Source organism: Aquila chrysaetos, chromosome 21 (genome assembly GCF_900496995.4).
Source record: "Aquila chrysaetos chrysaetos chromosome 21, bAquChr1.4, whole genome shotgun sequence".
Taxonomy (NCBI): Eukaryota; Metazoa; Chordata; class Aves; order Accipitriformes; family Accipitridae; genus Aquila; species Aquila chrysaetos.
In genome coordinates, this window is record NC_044024.1 from 3,306,789 (window position 1) to 3,326,917 (window position 20,129).

Sequence of the window (20,129 nt, forward strand, 5' to 3'; positions counted from 1 at the left end):
GACACATTCATCAAACATTAAAAGTTTCACTTTTCCTTCAGGTGTGAAACCAAAACAGACATCTAGTTTACGTATGAGTGTCTATAAAAAGCATTTGAGGTAAGTTCTAACCCACTGGTTTCAAAGGAACTATATGCAAAGAAAACCTATGTTCTCTTAAAACCTCATTCTTGGTTCACCAGCTTGGAAAAGCTATTGACAGCTTCTCACAAAACAATTTTAAAAAGACCCATCTCTTGGAAAGCAACGAAATATAGTTACAACAGCCCAGTCTCCATTTTACACAAACCATAAGAAATGGTTTTATGATTCAGTAGGAAGCTACAGAAACTACAGTAATACTCCTCAGGGGAAAAAAAGTGCTGTAATGTAAAATATGGAAAACACTGTTGGTTAGCCAGCTCAAGAATCTTAGTGTGCAGTATACTGCCCTGTTTTAATAAAGAGTGTCTTGGAAATTTCTTACAAGGGTCAGCAGAAAGCAAGCCCTAAGTCATCCTATTGTAATGGAAATACAAAATAACTTCCGGAAAACTCTGTACATGTGGCGAGGATTATTGGAGTCATAAATAATAACAGTAAGTAATATATGCATGGTGATCTGTACCAGTTAATGAAAAGAGCCTCAAACAAAGCATTTGAATTTTAATGTGACCAAAGTTTTATATACATCTAAAACCAAGAATGATACTGCATTCTGTATCTTAAAGGGAGTTACCTGTTCAGTATGAGTTCTTGCTGTGACAGCTGTGGCTAGGAGGAATAACACTGTATTTTGAGACAAAAAAGGAGAGAAAGATACTCATTTGGGAAGACCACTACAAGAAACCTTGTATTCCGATGTCTACACCTAAATTATTTCAATTATTTGTCATACAGGGTCAGGAAACTGTCTGAAAGGGTTGAGGAAAACAGGGTTAAGAAACTAGCAAACTGGCAGGCAGCTGCACCCCATAAGCAACTTGATGAGGCAGAGATAAAAATCTGCTTTCAGCTGAACCGAAGGCTTTAGAGATTGAAGGGGAAGTCAGAACCAGCTGGTAAGCTAAGGCTTCTGTTTTCTGATCCTCGCTTTGAAGGAAGAGCCCTAATGCACTTGAGGTTCAGTGGAAAGTGCCTGTCTGCAGACACCGATCCAGATAGCCCAGTGCAGCCACTTTGTTCCTATTAACCTCTTAACCCTGGGCTACCTGGATCAGACTGCACTGATAGTGGGCCAACACCTGGCAGGGAAAGGAATCTAAGCAAGAAGATATCTCTCTCCTCATTCCAAATAGCTGGGACAACCTGGCTACAGAGCTCTGCTCTTGTTTAACCAACAAAAGTGTAATGCCATTAATTGCCTATAAAGGTGAAGTAAGGTATTTTCAGACAAGACAGCAAGTGTCTAGAACTTGCTGTTTAAATCACAGGTAGATCATTGTCTTTTAAAAAGATGAGATCTGTTAAATCAGAAGTGTGTTGATAGCAAAAATTACTTGGTGATGGTCATAGCCTATTTTATGCAGGTCAGGCTGCATGATCTTGCCTTTTGTGAAACTGCTTGTATAAGCAGACTGCACGTTCTGATCTGAGTGTCTTTTAACCCAAAGCTTTTGCTTCGCAACTGCCTTTTTGCCCTTAATTCTGTATGGCTATGGATGTAACATTTGTCATTAGGCAGAATACAGAGTAATACTTTACTGGAAGTACAGAGGCAGAATGAGTTGGACAGAAGAAAGAAATCAGACTTTGTTTATAATAAGCATATATAAGGATGGAGAAGTGACTGGTCAGAGGGAGGGGGGAGAATGTAAATGCTTTAAGCAGTGAAGTTAAATCTACTCTTTTACAAACCCAGGTGGCAGCCTGACACCTGGGAAAACAGAAAATTTGATCTTTGACTACAAAGCTGGTACACTGTGTAATAAAACAGCATTTACCTGTTCTAGAGTATCTTTTGTCCTCTAATTCCTCTTTCCTTCATTAAACAACTACAGATGCTCTGCATACAGAAACCTCCGGAACATCAGGATCTCCCATCTCCTGCTTGAACCCCCTGACACATAGGCGCATTTGTGCGTATGTATCATGCCAACACAATGGGGTAGAGGGGGCTATAGAAGAGCCACTAGGAGATGAGTGGGGAAGGGGAAACAACGGATGAGTATTGAGCAGAGGTCTGACTGGGGAAAACCTAGCTCATGTAGAGGGAGCATTGGCTTTGTGGCACCTGGAGCCCCATCTGCCGCATTTCCACAGCAATTTCAGGACAGAGAATACTGAGAGAAAGGGTGACAGGTTGCTCTTTGTACTGCCTGATCCTTTGCCCTTCTGGTTCATGGCTCTGCAATCACAACACTATTTCCCACAAGAAAAAAAAAAAAAAGCACCTCTTAGGAAATACCTTGATATTGTTTTAGGACAGCACTAGTTGGCTATTTATATTTTAAGAACAACTATACCAGTTCAGATCAAGACACCATCTCGATCTCAAGCAGTAGTGGATGCAGATGCTAAAAAACCATCAGTATATTCCAAAAAGTGTTTGAAGAGGACAAGCCAGCTTAACACTTCTCTCTCAATACTTTCCCACTCTCCAGCTATTTTCAACTCAGTGTATTTCATAAGCACAATGTGTATTTTTCTCACCAGTAACCTCCAATCTCACATACTTGGACTTGCTCAGTACGCCCCTTGAATTCATACTTCTTGCACCCACAAAGTCCTCTGGAATGTCAGCAGATCTGCTACTGCTGCATGAAGAACCTCCTTCTGATTCTTACTCCCAGTTCAGCAGCCCCTAGTTCTTCAGTACAACTTTTATCATTCCTCCGTTAAGCCCTCTCTCTTCCAGGCTAGAAAAAAACCAGCCCTATTCAATCTTCTTCACAGAGATGTTGTTCCATATAATGGGTGATTAATGCCATTTTCATGACCCTTTTCCAATTCTACTAGATCACTGCACAGTATTCCAGATGTGGAAAAATCATGGCTTTATACAATGGTGCAATTATGTTTACTTTTTGTTCTCTGTTATTCTCCTCATAGCTTCTAATGTTTGATTTGCTTTTTTTGACTGCCACTAAGCTGAAGTTTTCTTGGAGTCACCTGTCATGACCACAGGGTCTTGCACTAGAGCAGTAATAGGCTGCTCAGAGCCCACCATTTCATATGTTCCACACAGGCATTACTGTATAGTCACCCACAGTGACTTCTTATCTGCTGTATTATTTATTTAATTTAGAAATGTATTCTAACACGGTATCTTGCAATGCATAGCTAGCAAGATTGGATCTGAAATGCTTCTTATGTGATTTCAGAAATTTCATTCTCTTTATACGTTAAGAGTGTTTCAGTGGTAAAAAAAATTCAGCAAGCAGAAAGGGTTATGTTTTAAAGACTATCATTTGCTGTGCTGGCATTAACTAACGATCAGACTATAAAGTGACTGTTGCAAGTTTGAAGGAAAACTCTCTTATCCCATTAATATGTTCCTTGTAATAAATTGTGATATCAGTTGAAGTTTATACACTCCAAAAAGAAACGGAAATCCTTGGAATATACCGAAAAATGTAGACTTAAAAATTGCACCTAATGATTAATAGCTAGGATGATTTACAATCTAAAATTGTCAAGGAACATGCAAATACACTCCTCCTACTTTTGCTATATGAGCAGAGGGGAAAATAATCTTTGTATTATAGTATAACAGTACACAGAGTGACAAAACTGAATAAAATTACTTTGTTTATAAGGACACTGGTTTTGTGATGGCTGTCAGTATCTTCAACAACTCAAAAGATTATATTTTATTCTATAAAGTGAAATACTACAGTACTGTATTTACCCCTTAAGCAGAAGTCACTCTTTTGTTCTAACCATTTTCCTGTTTGAATTGCTGAGGTTATTTAACAGTCAATTTACTTTGTTGCAGATAATTAATACTATGCATGAGATTGGTGATCAAACAAAAAAACCGAACACGTTGAGCAACTTTTCTCCTATCCATTAAAGACCTTATTCAGCATGCTAAAGAGTGAATGCCTCATTGTAATGAAACACTACCAGCCATCAATTACCAAATACCGACCACAAAAAAATATAACATTGTATGCTAAATACAGAATTTTATCCAACAATAAGGCTTAGTACAAAATAAGTAGGAAAAGATTATGCTAAACTTTCCTCTCTTCATCATACTGCAAAAGTCCTCTGAGCGCCTATCAGTGATATCTATATTATACTGCCAGTTCTAATTTACAGTTCAGTGATGCTCTAAGAAAACTGATAAAGGAAAAGGGCCTGCAGTCATGTGGAACATAGTAAGGAACAGCTGATCTGTGGAGCTTGATACTTCTAACTTTCACGCCAAGGAAAGATAGTACATTCATTATGACCAAAGAGCAGGAAACGAGTTCAATTCCAAAGCAACAATTTGCATTTCCCTCTCCTGGACAGACTGCCTAAGGAACAATCCTCTTTATTAAAGGAGATAAAGGAGCTGCGATTGTGACATACTTTAAAATAAATGTTGGTACCTTGTATTTTTAGGGAGAACAAAACAGGTGTTTATTAATCTTTGCTTTTACTTGTACATGACTGTGTCATAGAAACAGCTGGTCTGTCTTTAAAGAAAATCTGCAAATAACACAGAAAAGTGTTTAGAATTTGTCTAAAAATTTAAAAACTGTACAAAACTACTAAAAGCAAGGGCACAAGTTCTTAAGATCTGTAAATAAAATCTGCTGTAGCTTGTATAGACTCTTATTCCACCCAGTAACCTGTCAAGAGGAAAGAATGGTTTCAGATACACTTAATTTCAGATGCATTATTATCTCCACATTATTCAACTGCTATGAAATTTCTATGGCCAAGTATGAAGAATGATAGGAATTTAAAATAACAAGTGTAATTAATAGACAGTTCTTTGGTCAATGTATGTCATAGCTATACATATATTAGAACAAAATATCTAAATAGCTCAGGCAATCTGGTCACAGAAACTGGAATAGAGGCAATTTAACCTGCTTCATGCTACTGTGGCCACACTGTTCTAGTATCCAAACAGGCTAACTGAAATATGCTTTCTCCACATTTTGACCCATATATTTTCTCTTTTATACCATATTATTGGGCTAAATATATTTAAACAGTTATAAGCATATATCTTTCTGTCATGAAATTTAGGGTTTTTTTCCCATAGTTCCTCTCCCTTGGAGTGACCTAAATTTTGCTGTATTCCTCTAATTTATAGCTGAAATTTCAACTGTTTCTGTAAGTACAGAGTTTATGCTGTTTTGTCTTATGTGACATGAAAGTTTTTCCAGGTTACGGATGCATTTAGCAAGCTTTTGGTTTTGCTTAAGTAAAACATTGTGCAGATTTTCATTTAGAAAGATTATTCAATTTCAGCCCTTAAATTAGGACTTTCTCTTTTGACAAAGCTTACATTTCTAATTTGTCTCTTACTGGTCAGGTAGAAAGTAAGAAACCAACTTGATAGGGTTTTTGGGTTTTTTTTCCATAGATTTGTAGGTGCTTCTCTTGGATTTCAGAAACAGAGCTCATGACAATCCTCCCACATCTGTTTCATCAGCTGATTAAAATGTAGATCTCCTACAAGGTAACACATTTTTGGATGATGGGCGTTACTCTAACCAACTCATTATTAAGAGAACAACTTTATGCACGATCAGCAACTTGGCAGTGTAAACAACATGAAACAGTTCTTTTAAATAGGACTTGATTTTTTGTTTATGAGAGCTTTCATTTACTGGAAGGCTTTTTGGCTTTTATAACCCATTTAAGCATACAAGGTTTCGTTATCTTTTAAAACCTTTTTGCAGTAAAGACTGTTTATCTGGCACAAGAAAGAAGTCAGATAGGAGCCTTATGTAAAGCAATGAATATCTGGTTTTCTGATTGTGTTGTATGATTTGTGGTGTGTACTGGAATACATTGAAGGGCAACATTTTCTTTCTTTCTTTCTTTCTTTCTTTTTTTTTTTAAGCTCACAGGACACCTGAGAAGTTTTAACTTATCCTTATTCTTTAAAAAGTAAGACTCTTCTGCTGATAGGGACTGAGTGTGCTGTTATGCTTAGTTTTTTATTTACATTTAAAGCTGGAAAAAAGTAAAAATCAAAACATTTCAGTGAAATGTATATTTTAATTTTAATTTCAAAATTAGAAAGATTGCATTTTAAAAACACAACTGCTGGGCTTGAGGAAGGCATTTTTATTTTCACCCAGTTCCACTAACTGTCTATGCTCAGACTTGCTTTACTTATGCCCACTGGAAACATAGCAGCTGGCCAATCTGTCTTGCCCCTCTACCCAAACTAGAATACAAGAATTAGTTGTGCCAAGGTAAAGCTAATCCCATACCATGCTGCTAGTAAAACCAGTAACTGCCCTGAGCCAGTAAAATGTACCCAGTGCTAGAAATGGGCTTTAGGAAGCACATTCATCCTGCAACTTTTTTACTTCACTGTCTCACCCTTATTTAGGTACAGTATAAGTCTGTGAAAATGAAAGAGGAACGATTAGTGATCCGTGCATCAGTGATGTGCATCAGCCAAGTGAACAGAGCATTCCTGACAGAAAAAGGAGGGGCTCGGTCACCCTGTGCTACCAGCTAGCAGAGTTGGTTTTACTTCTAGTTCTCCAAGAGGAGTACTAGCTTCAGAATTTGGAACATCACACTAGTCTGTCAAACTTCTTTGATTTTAACAACATTTCAGGAATCGGGTAGCTACACGGTAGGGTAACATACAACTCACCATTTTGGTAAGTATTGTAACTCTGAAAGCATTCAGAAGTGCTCAGAAATGTAGCACTCGAAAAGCATTTTCTAGTTTAAACGTCTCAATATGATTACTCTTTCCTCAACTTCTGTAAATTTCCTTCTGGGTCAGAGACTCAAAGATTATACAAATACAAAATTATGAAGATTTTAATTCTGTAAGTGCAATCCCCCCCATATACTTTCTCCTAGACAACCACATTCAGTTGGGTTGTAAACAATGTTTTAAAACAACCTATCACGATATGGAGGATTACTCTTTTATTATGAATAATGTTATATGTTGCACCTTCCTCCAAGGTAGGTCTTTATACACACATATTCTATATAAGGCTAGATACAGAGTAAGAACAAAGTCCATTGAGCACTGAGAGATTAAAGAGCCTTGGCTTTCACTAACTGCCTTCTGTTTCCTCATTTAAAGAAGCTTAACAAATTAGTAGTTTCCTATCATGTCTGGATATTGGTTATTGTACGCAAGCAGCACTCTGAGGAGGTTCCCTGTTGTGGGAATACTGATGATTGACCTAGGTATATGAGTTTACATGTGTGCAATACCAAAAAATCATGCTGTTATTTCAACCTATATTAGCTGGTGCTTTTATGTCTATATCAGATTATTTACTTTTTCCTCAAACATCTTTCTGTTTTACAGGGATGTATTTAAATATTACCAGATTCTGTTTTCTATGTTAACTTATTCATATATAGGTAATACTTCAGCTTTCCTGCCGTGCTTTCTGCTATCTGGTTCACACACAATTGTTCTTTTACAACTATTTTTATTTGTGCATTACTATGTTTGTCAAGAAAAGTCTTTACTTGCATAACTTCTCAGGTACACACATACTAAAAAGCAAGCATACCTACACAGACACATTAAAACAAGCCTATGCGTGATATGTAATATCGCTGCATTAGTTAAGTTCTAAAGAATCTGCTTTAACACTCAGTTTCTTTTATCCTGTAACAATGGCATAACATAAACCCTTCCTACAAACTTCTCAGAAATTAGCAGCTTCTGGGGTGTATTGTGTGAAATGGTAGTTCCATTCTGCCTGAAGTGCATTTTCAGTATTCAGAAAGACAAAACTTTTCAATCTCAATTTATCTGTTGCATGGGCAATTTATTAACCAAGTGTTAAGCTACTTCTGTTACATGAAGAGTCAGGTGGTTAGACCCTTGTTCTTTCAATACTGGCATTCTGAACAGTGCTGAAAGAAGTGACGACATATCCAAAGGTGTGTGCATGGCCCTAACCTTAAGGCAGCTGAAGTTAGCAGCAACATTTTCACTTATATTTAGTCACCTTAGCCAGTAACCTACATGAATTGATACAAATATCTTGGAATATTTGTCAACATGGTCACTTCCCTACCTTCTATTGCTGTTAGACCAGTGAACAAGCTAGAATCTTCAGTCATGAACTGGTTCAGGCGTTAAGCCAAATTACAAGAGGCTTAAAAACTTAAAGTTGAAAAAGACTGTTTTAAGACTACCCTGTTTTCATAAAATCTTAAAGGCAACATGAGATATTTTGTAATATCCATAATGAGAGCGGTCCTTACTTGAGAGGCTATTGAAGATTATCAACTTGAGAAATTTTTACTTCCTTTGCAAGGGAGATATTGGTCTTCTATGCTAATTTATACCATCTGAAAAACAACATTTACTATTTTAAGATAAGAATATTGGATTTTTTTTTTCCTAAAGTAAAAATGGATAAATAAGAGGTGGCAAGTTTCAGACACTAGGTCTTTGTGTGCAAGTTCTATGCCATACCTGGCTTCGTTCATTTATCAGCTATTCTTATCAGCCATTAAAGCTACTGGTAAAATTCTCACCTCATAATAATAATAATAACAATAACAACAATAACAACCATCACCGCCACCATGATCTTAACTCTATCAGAAAAGATGTTGCCCCATTTCTAGCAGCTCAGCTTCTCTAAGGAAGATTACCCACAAAGTAGAATGAAAGTATTTCACACCAAAAAGCCCGTGGCTAAAATAAACTCAGTGTAGTAGAAAGAGGCATGTGCTTTGCAGAGAGTGAAGAGAGAGGATAACTGTGTTCTCCCCCACAAGCTACTAATTCACAAACTACTAATTCTGCGGTCAGTGCAATTTAGACTATCACTTCCAGAACTCCTGACTTACTAATTGCCTTATTATTTTAGTTGCAAGTCAGCTGATAGCCCAACTGATCAGTCAGAAAGACACCGAAGAACCTTCTACCTGTGGCCAAAGTAGAAGGTAATCATCAGAAACCTTTCATAAGTGATCCATCAGTCCCCTATCTATCCACCTATCAATGCTGTTTCAGAGACATGGCTGGTCTGTGAGCATCCAGTTTGTAGTTTTATGAACTGGGAAGAGTACTGGAAAATCATCAACTATCAATAATGGGTTTTTCTAACGACAGGAACAGAAGAAAGAATATTCTTTAAGCAGGAGTGACTAGTTCAAACCAGTTCTGCAGGAAGCTTCACACACCAAAGATCAAGAAGAATGCTAATGTGCAATCATTGAACAGAATAAGAGCCAAAACTTGATATAAGGCACGTAATGAATAATGCTATACAATCAGCTTCTATACACCCACAATGTATCTAAATTTATAAACCGTACACGCCATTGGATAAAATTTAAATGCATTTCCCATCATTGAAGTGTACTATCCAATCTGCTCTAACACAGGACCATATTGGGATTGAGTAGACCATTCTGTTTGTTAGAAACTTACCAGAATGTGCTGGTATTTATATCTCATAAAAGCTGTTCAGTAAACACAGTACAAAGACCTCTGATTTCACCGAATGCATAAACACGTGCAAAGAATTTCATTCTAGGATTTCGGACGTGAGAGAGCTCTCTGTCAAATGAGCTTAACTACCGTACCCCCATCCCAATAAATTAAACATCTTTCCACCTGGAAAAACTGTCCTGGCTTCACAGGTAAGAATTTCAGAGTTCTAATGACAAACTCTGAATTTGCATATGACATACACTTTAAGGGAAAATGCAGTATAGCTTCCTAGAGTCAACAGTTTGGGGATTTTTCCCCAACTAATCAGAGTTTGAAGGGACAGGATTTTGAAGATGCAAAACTGTTCCTGTTACATTTCTGTGTGGACTTACATATGTTGGTGTATTTTTTATGGATATGACAGTTCAAGGCTGTAAGAATGACTGTTATAATGTCATTCATATTGTAAAGATCCTTTGTCAGTCTTAGAAGAAAAGTGAAAGAGAACTACAAAGCACCATGATTATCTTTGTTGCATACAATTGCAAAACCTGCTTCTCCAAGCCACACAAACTGAACAGGTAATATACCGATAAACCAACAGAATAAAAGTATATCAGGGTCATAAATTCTGCCTTGTCAAGGAAAGGAAAGGAATCTAATTCAGCCTCTGCTGAGGCTGAAGAGGAATGAGGCACGCTTTATTTCTTTTCTTGATTCATCGACAATGGAAGGTGGAAGGGACCTTGAGAGGTCACTTCATATACATTCGCTTGTGCCAAGGCAGGATCAGCTATACCTAATGCTTCTTAAAGTTTGTCGGTCCCTTTCTAGCAACAGCATAACCTCTGTAGACAATCTATTCCTGTGCTCAACTGTTGTCATCAGAGTATTTTCCTCAAGTTTAGCTTACATTTCCCTTGCTGCTACCTAAGACCATTATTTCTAGAACAGTTTGTGGTGAACACATTTCCTTTCACAGGTTAAAGAATGTAAGACAATAAAGTTAATAATCTCAAGGAAATACCCACTTTAAAAACAAAACAAAACAAAACAGAGACTCTCTCTAGAAATACCTGAAAGAGTACCAAAAGGAGAAATCAACTATCTTGGTAGGCTATCGCTCTTTGGGCAAACGAAACACGCTCACTTAGAATTAGTCAGGGCTTGCAAAACTACTCAGAAGAACCCCGAAATCTCTACACTTAGCCTGGAAGCTTGTTTGGGTTTGCTCAAGAAGTTACAAACCGCCCTTAGGCCAGACAGGATGTTTGAGAGCTGATTGCACGGGAACAGGTTATCTGGTTACATGCGATGTTCCCTTCCTGCTGGGAGTGACCCTTCCCTTCTCTGGGAGCGACCTACGAGGGACTGTTAAACCTGGAACTATAATATTTTGTTATAAAAAAACAGCAAGAGCCCCACTGCAGTATTTAAGCAGAGTGCTTTATTCCAACTTGATGTCATCAAAATGGGAAAGAGGAAAACATTTCATTTCAGATTTAAGATTCAAAACCTTTATGTCGTGGTTTAACTCCAGCCAGCAACTAAGCACCACGCAGCCGCTTACTCACTCCCCGCCCCCCCGCAGTGGGATGGGGGAGAAAATCATTAAAAGAAGTAAAACTCATGGGTTGAGATAAGAACGGTTTAATAGAACAGAAAAGAAGAAACTAATAATGATAACACTAATAAAATGACAACAGTAATAGTAAAAGGATTGGAATGTACAAATGATGCGCAGTGCAATTGCTCACCACCCGCCGATCGACGCCAGTTAGTCCCTGAGCGGCGACCCCCCCGCCCCCACTCCCCCCAGTTCCTATACTAGATGTGACGTCACATGGTATGGAATACCCTGCTGGCCAGTTTGGGTCAGCTGTCCTGGCTCTGTCCCCTCCCAACTTCTTGTGCCCCTCCAGCTTTCTCGCTGGCTGGGCATGAGAAGCTGAAAAATCCTTGACTTTAGACTAAACGCTACTTAGCAACAACTGAAAACATCAGTGTTATCAACATTCTTCACATACTGAACTCAAAACATAGCACGTACCAGCTACGAAGAAGACAATTAATTCTATCCCAGCTGAAACCAGGACACTTTATATGCAAAATAAAGGTCAGCATGGTGCTGTAATTCCTTTTCTAAATTCTTTCACAATTATTCAGAACTTGTTGCAGAATGCCGAGTTCATTACCTCCAAAAGTTGTGAGCACTAATAGAGTCTTACACAGTAACTCAAACTTACAACATCATTGTAATTACGATAGTTTTTACTCTGTTTGTGTAGTATTGAAGACAAACAATAAAATGCAATGTTGAGAATCTTCAATGTTTTTCCTAAACTTCACAAATTATGCATTACGTTTTATGTCCTGCACCTAACTTCTCTCACTGAGATCAATTTTGTATTATAATTTATGGAACTTACCTGGTTCTGGGATTCTTAAGATATGAACAAAATTGGAAAACAGATCTTGAAGTGGCTTCGTCACTACTGATTGGGCTAATGACTGAACAAAATACAGCGCAAAGGGAAAGTGAGCGAGCTGACAGAAATTGCCTTAAAGGTATTTATATAGAAAATATATAAAATAAAGTAATACAGCACATAAGTGATCTGGCTAATTTTAACAAACTATTTCTATGTACTTTAGTTTCATAATTCAAATGTTTATAGTCAGGTAACACTAGAACTATAGAATGGACCGTGCTATGGAACTTTCATTGTAGACTAGAGCAGAAACATAAGTATTTCAGAATTATCTTAGCCCAATGCATTGGGAAAGATAAGTGACTAGGCAATTTTACTGTGACTCAGATTCAAACAGTTTTGATTTGCAACCCTGGTGTTGTTTTGAATGGATGGCAATACACATCAATCTTGTGCAAGCATTTTACAGAGAGAATTATGGGTATAAATCAGGAAGAAGGTGCTTTGTAGGGTGGAGTTAAACTTCAAAGACAGTGAAATAAAGAACAGTCATCGCTACACCTAACAGCTGTCCTTCTATTATAATTAAATAGAACATTAATTTCCAAGTGTTATGACATTTAAACAGCTATATAAAAATAATAAGAAGAATGATAAGCATCATCATCAAAGTTATGAGAGCAAGCCAAGATCACATGCCCAATGTTTCTAAAAGTTGTTATAGACAAGGTGTTCTAGACTGTCAGTACTGTCCAAAATATTTTCTTGGAACAAACATATCCTGATAAATTTCTTTCTTTAAACAGAAACTTTGCAAAGAATCCCACAGTTCCTACTCATTAAATGAAACAACTATATGCTGTCATTGTATTGCATCTATGTATCCTTATAAAGATGTGAAATAATTTTTTTCTTTTTAGTCAGTACACATTCATGAAAAATTGTCATTTTGTACCATATTACAGGAGGAAGACTAAGTAAAGGGATGTTAAATGATTTATCACAAAGCATAGTATTGTAGCTGCAGACCCAGAATAAGAATCTTGACTTTTATTCTCTGATTTTTACACCATTTTCCTTTCCTGCATAAGAAACCAGATTAGAAATATACATTCCTTTCGTCTGTAAGTATGGTAATTATAAAATAAACTGTCCTTAAATAAATGGGTGTTTTAAACCCTATTCCCCAGACCTTTTGAATAAAACACTAAAACAATGAAAAGATGACAGGAATGTAAATGAATACATTTGATCCGTTTTGCCATAATTCATGTTCCAGAAAACAACAAAAAAAGTGCAGGTTTTGAAATACTTGGGGTGGAAAAGAAAGGATGAGTTGATGGACCTCAGCAGTTCCTACTGGAGGTTTTGTATCTGCTCTTAAGTGGCTTTCTGGGCAATCAAGCACTGACATCATGCTGGAACCTCTCCAGCTCTTCCCGAGCCGTATGGCTCATAGAAAAGGGTCAGCACAGTCCACCTGAGCTGCACGAAAGCTATATCCACAAGCAACAAGTCCTGTTCCTGTTATGACAAAGCTGACAGGGTGAGACATTCTTTTCTTTGTGCATTTTCAATTCCTTGCAGCATATGTAATAGCTAGTTATTTGAAGTGTATTTCTTTTGTTCTGAAGTTTTGTATGTTTGTTTTTCAGCGAGCCACTTTCAACAAGCACAAAACCCACCAGTGATATCCTTAGTACTGGTTAGGAAATCCTTCTTAGACTATTATGAAGAGTTCTTGGAAAAGAAAGGTATCCGTTATGTTCCAATCAGATTTCATAAGGATAGAAACAGTAATGGAGAAGAATCATTACAAGAAACCATCATGTATTTTTTATTTTTGAATGCAGAGATATAACATAAATTAACGTCTGAATTCCAGGAGCCACCTTGCTGTAGAGAAAATTCACACTCAGAATAAAAAAAAGGAATGTAGGCACAAAGGGCTGCTAGTATCTCCCAGCTTGGTCCATGTAATCAACCAAAAAACGTTTCTGCGTGTTCTGCATATATGTCCCATCACTCCCTTTGATATACGACATCAACTAGTTCAGTAGCTGGCAATTAGGCAAGAAATAGCGACTGGTAGGAAGGAGGTGCTTTCTCAAAAAAAGGGCTTTTTTTCAATTATCTTAAAGAACAGCTGATTAACCTCCCTTTCATATATTCTTGCCAAATAGTGACAGTAGGAATTTTCTAGTGAACTTGGTCTTATCTTCAAGACTACTAATTTGGCAAAACAATTACTTCCAACCCCTTCCTAACAATCTCCAATTAATTAAATTTTTCTTGTATTCTTATGTGCGTAACAGCCAAATGATAGTCCTACCAGCATGAGCATTTTTGCTGGATGTTATGCACTGTTTCCCACACTTTGCAGTGGTGTTATATTTGTTATTTAGAACAAACCCAGATTGTTCCTGGAACTGTGCCTATAGAAACTACTGCTGTAATGTGTTTATATGATATATAATTATAGGCATGCTGTAACCTGTCCAGAGCCACTGCAGAACAAGTTGCATTATCAAAAACATAAACCAGTCCCTGGATTAACTATTCAATCTGATATATTCCCTTTCTTCAGTACCTAATGTCAAAGAAATTAAATGAACACAGATTACATTTCTGAGCTTCAGTAGAAAAGCCAGTAGTAATATGACATTCAAAACTACTGAATACTCCCTAATGCAATATGGATTTCAAGCCACTATGTCTGAAGATTAGGCCACTTGGTTAATGTCAGGCATTTGCATTTGGAAATACTCGCCAAAAAACACAAACAAGATGTAGGAAGAAAGATGGTACTCACCTACCAATGGAGTGAGTCACAGTATTCAAGCAGTTGAGTGTATGTATGCAAATATAAATAGTAAAATTTGGTTATAAACCTAGCAAACAACAGATTATTATACGTTTTAATCTAAGTACTGTGTCAGGATAAATAATTAGGACTGTCTTTAGTACATATTACCTGTAGGGAGAAAAATCTTTATAGAAATAACATTTTAGTTAAACAGAATAGTAGAGTATGTGAAAGTTTAATTATTAGAAGAATTACTTTGACGTACTTCCCATGTAGACTTTAATACCATTTCATACCCGGTATGTTATATTTTTCCGACATCAAACATCTAAACAACTATTTTCTTGATACAAATTGTAAACACATACCAATAATTTTCTGTTCATGCATCCTTTTCACCTTGTGCTTTTATTCAAGCCAACAAGTTATCAAGAAGAATTTTTAAATCACTGTAATACTTACAAATACTTTTTATCCCATATATTAAATATCTCTTTCTTATGTGATGTCTAAGACAGATTTATAAAACCTCGCTTCAATAATATCTAATGAACTTTCTTTTATATGCTATTGTATAACCTGTTGCTATATATATACCACAACACCACAGTTAAAAAGTGCTTCTGATGGTATTTTTGTATATGCATTCACATTTACAGATGAGTCAAGCCAGAATACAACGTAGAAGAGCCATTGCATTCAAAGTGGAGAGAGGGATAGGCACGGTAGGATCCGGTGTCTCAGTTTGTCATATTATTTTTGCTTTACAAATTTTATTTTGGATCAAGTCCAAACCTAAAAGAGATGTATTTTGCAATTATGAAATGGATGTGGTCAAAATAACACCAGAACAGCTGGTCTCACTAAAATGAGTTACAGATGGCAGAAACCTTGCAATAGCTATCTTACAAAATTTGGTAGAAAAAATTGTACGATCTGCCTTATCAACTCACTGAGTGCATTCCTGCAGATGTGGGGAAAACAACTTCTGATCTCTCATATCTGACAATTTCTATTTTGTTACTCGAGTAACATTTTTTGTGTGTGAATTAAATATGATTTTTTGATTTAGACTTGCTCCACACTTATAATCAAGTGCAAGAAATAATTATACAGCATTTTCATATGGAGTTCCCATAGTGTTTTCTGGGACATATAATATTATTACATCATGACATTATTAAAGATTATACAATAAGTTAATGCAAGCTGGTATCTTGTACTGAGTGATGAAGTGGAAGGAGGAGGAAGTAAAGAAATACACTGAAAAAATACCTTACTGAGGTAACTGCCATTAAAAGGGCATTACAAGACATGTTTGAAATTTATTCTTCCACCAAGAAATTCCAAAAGAATTGCACAGTGGTACCTCAATTCAGTGCTCTTACAGCTCCAGCTCTTCCTTCCAAATTCTATGCAGGTTGTTATAATACATAAAGCTACATGATGTTTTAGTCAGGAAAATAACTCCATCTTGTAACTCATTTTTAAAAATTAAAGTTTTGTACAACTGCATGTTGTTCTTTTGAAGGATGTCTGTCTTGCATTTTAATATTAATGACACGTGAACCAATATAGGAAGTATAACACATGTAATTTCACTTGAGAATGTTACTTAATTACAAATATATACAATTATCTCTTAATGACATTAATTTCTGTTTACAGACATGGATAATGCTTTATATTTAATACGTCTAGGTTTATTCTAAACATTAATAACATCTCAATATGTAGAGTATTATAAGCCATTTCTACTCAAAAAAACAAAAACCAAAACAAAACAATCTGAGTCTGCAAGCTGGTAAGCATGATAGATCCATCATTAGAATGGTAAGACAGTGAAGATTCTTAGCTGATAGGAAAATATGTGTGTATATGGGATAATACTTTTTTCTCTCAAGTTCTGTTACTAATTTTAGGTTACTCGAGGTAAAACCTTTATATCTACTGCCTGCACTTTATTATGAAGTGCAGAATATAATTTCATATAGACCTAATAGTAAGCTATCGTTTTTTACATAACATGCTCTAGGCAAAGCTGATCCCAGCTCATCACAGTGCCTTGAATTGGATGACTTCTGTTGACCCTTTTTCTATGATGTGTAAATATGTAAATATAAATGTATGTATGTGTAAATATGAATTTATAAAATAATTAGGCAAATTATCTTCTGAAATATTCCTTTCTCTCCATTACAATCTTCTGCAGCATGATCTTCTCACAACTGTTTTCTGAGTGTTTTCAAATCTGAGGGGGCACATTCTGAACTCAGTTACACGGCAGTAAATACTAAGTAACTGCCCTGAAGTTAATGAAATTACTCCCATCAGAACAGTGAAGAGTGAAAAATTTGTCCGTTCGCCAGTACAGAGGCAACTGAATTTTACCAATCAAGTGAAGACAGGGAACTCTTTCTAATTACATTTTATACCATGAATACAAATGCTGTGTTCTCCTGGTGCATCCGGAGTATTTAACAGTAAAGTACATTTGTTATATGTACTACAGGAACAAAGAAAGAAACAAAAAAGCCCACCTCCCATGTTCTTACATGCAAGTAGCTCAGCAGCGCTAAAGCTATCCTGACTCTGTAAACCTGCCCTTTGAATAATTCCGCTGACATGCTCGGAGGGTTCACATGAACAGGGATAGCAAGTGTTGGCCCTTTGTGTGAAGGCGTATTTGGATAGAAGGTCATTCAAGATAATTCTGCTTATGAAGAAGCCTGTTTGAGTCAACCAATTTTATAATTACGTGTTACTCTTAAAGTGGAATTTTGGATGTTATTTTCTTTGATATCTTTATGACTCATACTTCAGTTGAGCAAAGCAAGCTACAATTTGCTAATGCAAGTGTGTACAAATTTGAAACTGGTTAGGTTGGGTGTGTCTGCCTATAGAAACATATATTTTCTTATAGTTTTCAATAAATGTTACTGGTGCAAAATTATCTGGCTACATCTTAGTTGAATTTAAATATTTCATAGTTTGAATACAATTCTTTAAAAGTTAACTCAACTGGGTAATTGCTGAGGTTCAGAACAGGAAAACTGCATTAATTATGAAAAAACCAGTAACTGAGTAAGAAGTTGTCTATCTTGATCAGGTCACATAGGTTATATAACCAGTTGGCATCATTTTACATCTTTTGTACATGCAGGCCCGCTTCCCTCACACATCCTATGGAAAGCAGGGGGCAACTGGTTTTTCTTTGAGAGAATGAAGAAATTAGTCTTTTTGTTTTCCTTCAGGCTGTAGCTCATAGTTTGGAAAGCTTGGAGCAAACATGCTGCCTTTTTACCATTTTGCAAACACGAAGGAGAGCACAGCCCATAGCTCATTTCTATTGCTATGTGGAACGTTGCCAACATAATTTGCAGGGATTCATAGTCCATTTTATGTAGATATTATAGTACAAGTTAGACAAACTCACCAGATACAGCAAAGAGTAGCAGCATGTAGGCACTTATGGCTCTGCTCTCCTATTCTGCGCTTGTAGGGTTTGGCTCAGGTGCTGGAGGAATAGACAGGGCACTCCTAATCTGGAGGGCACTGCATCTCTGGAGCATAGGTAACCTGTATAATGCACGAGAGTCTGTAAACTGCTTTGGTTATGCTAACAGCCAAACGAGTCATCAGCAATCCCCAGAAGAAGGGAAATAAATAGTTTGAACCAAGTCTGTTACATCCAAGTAGCTGTCTTCTAGCTGAAAACTTGATCTTTAAAATCTTTCTATCCTGTCTAAACTAGTACAGCTGGGGACTATTACCAATTCAGAGGTGGAATGCCACTGTAGTCATCACAGTATAAAAAACAAATCCAAGACTTTCTGAGGATTTTACCAACAGACTGGGACTTTTGGGAAAAAATATAAAAATATAGTTTGTATTTAAACATAGGTAACTATCCCCAGTGCATTTACTGGTACTATCTGAAATCCCTATTTATCAGTCATACACTTGCAATATATTGTATGAGAAAAATAAGGCTTACAAATCAATATTTCAGCTTACTAATTCACTGCGTTGCAATATAGTTTGTTTATTATTTGTAAATTTGTAAATATGTGGAAAATAATTGTATCATTTGCTTTCTCAAAATAAATATGTTTTTTTCATCTACCAATCCAAATGTTTCAGAAAAACCAAGCGATTAATATCGTATCTAAAACTGTGATTATTTTAATAAACATAAAGCAAGATATTGGACTAAGTATGACTCCAACTGTGAGTGATTTATAGTGATAAAAATACACAGATGCCATCTGTACCAACAGAAGAACACCCATCACAAATTTGTCTTATGGTAACACTTCCCTTTCATTTATACTGAAATGAGCGCCATTTCCTTCAAAATGATACTGACAGTAAAATATGGCCACTTTTAAAATGAGTAACTAACAGTAGGAGAAATACACTGAAAACTATGAATTAAAATACTCATTTGACTTGCTCAAGCCCTCCATGATCTATCATCGAATGTTCACCAAATATTAAGCTAAGTTTGCCAGACTAGCTATGCTAGCTTAGTAGCTGCTTCCGTACTAAGAGTTTTTGTTGGGTGTAACACCCCTTATCCCTCCCAAAGAAAATCAAAACAAAAAAATACCTCAACCAAAATGGCAAAAGCTTTAAGTTCAGAACCCAGCCTAAGTCATTAGACTGACTTCATCAGCTTGTCTATGATACGTTTGCCAGCATCTTTGCCAGTTCAGCATTAAGCAAGAGGGCCATGGGGTATGCACCAGGGAAACTAGGGCAGGTAATGAGAACACGGTGATAAATATCAGTCAACTTCAAATACTAACAGCAAGATCAAAAGAAAAGTGGAATTTAAATAAAATCTGCACACAGAGAACTTCATTAGCAGCAGTTGCAGAAACAAAGATATGATACCCAAAGCATTATTAATTTATAACCATGCACCTGATACTAACAGTTTTGAGAATGGTGAGGATTAACCATCACCCATATAAGCGTAATAAACCGATGGCAAGTGCAGTGTGCAGGATAGGTTCTAGCCTGGTCCCCCTGTTGAGGATGCACAGCCACAGCTGTGCTATCTTTGCCTTGCATTCTCAATTCTGCATTGACTCTGAACTTCACTGGATGTAGTAAGGAAGGTAGATTACATACTCCCACAGCCTTTTCAAAATATTTTTTACTAGCAGCGGCCTTAAAGTACCCCTATTCTGCTTTGGGTTCTAAAATATGGCAAGAATGTAAATTAAAGTGCAAAGTAAATCCGTATTTACTCCTGATTTTTGTTCTGCAACTGTGCTTCCACCCCCACTTCTGTTAGTGCTCCAGCCCTTCATAATTTCCTTTGTATCAAAAAGCTGCCAGATTT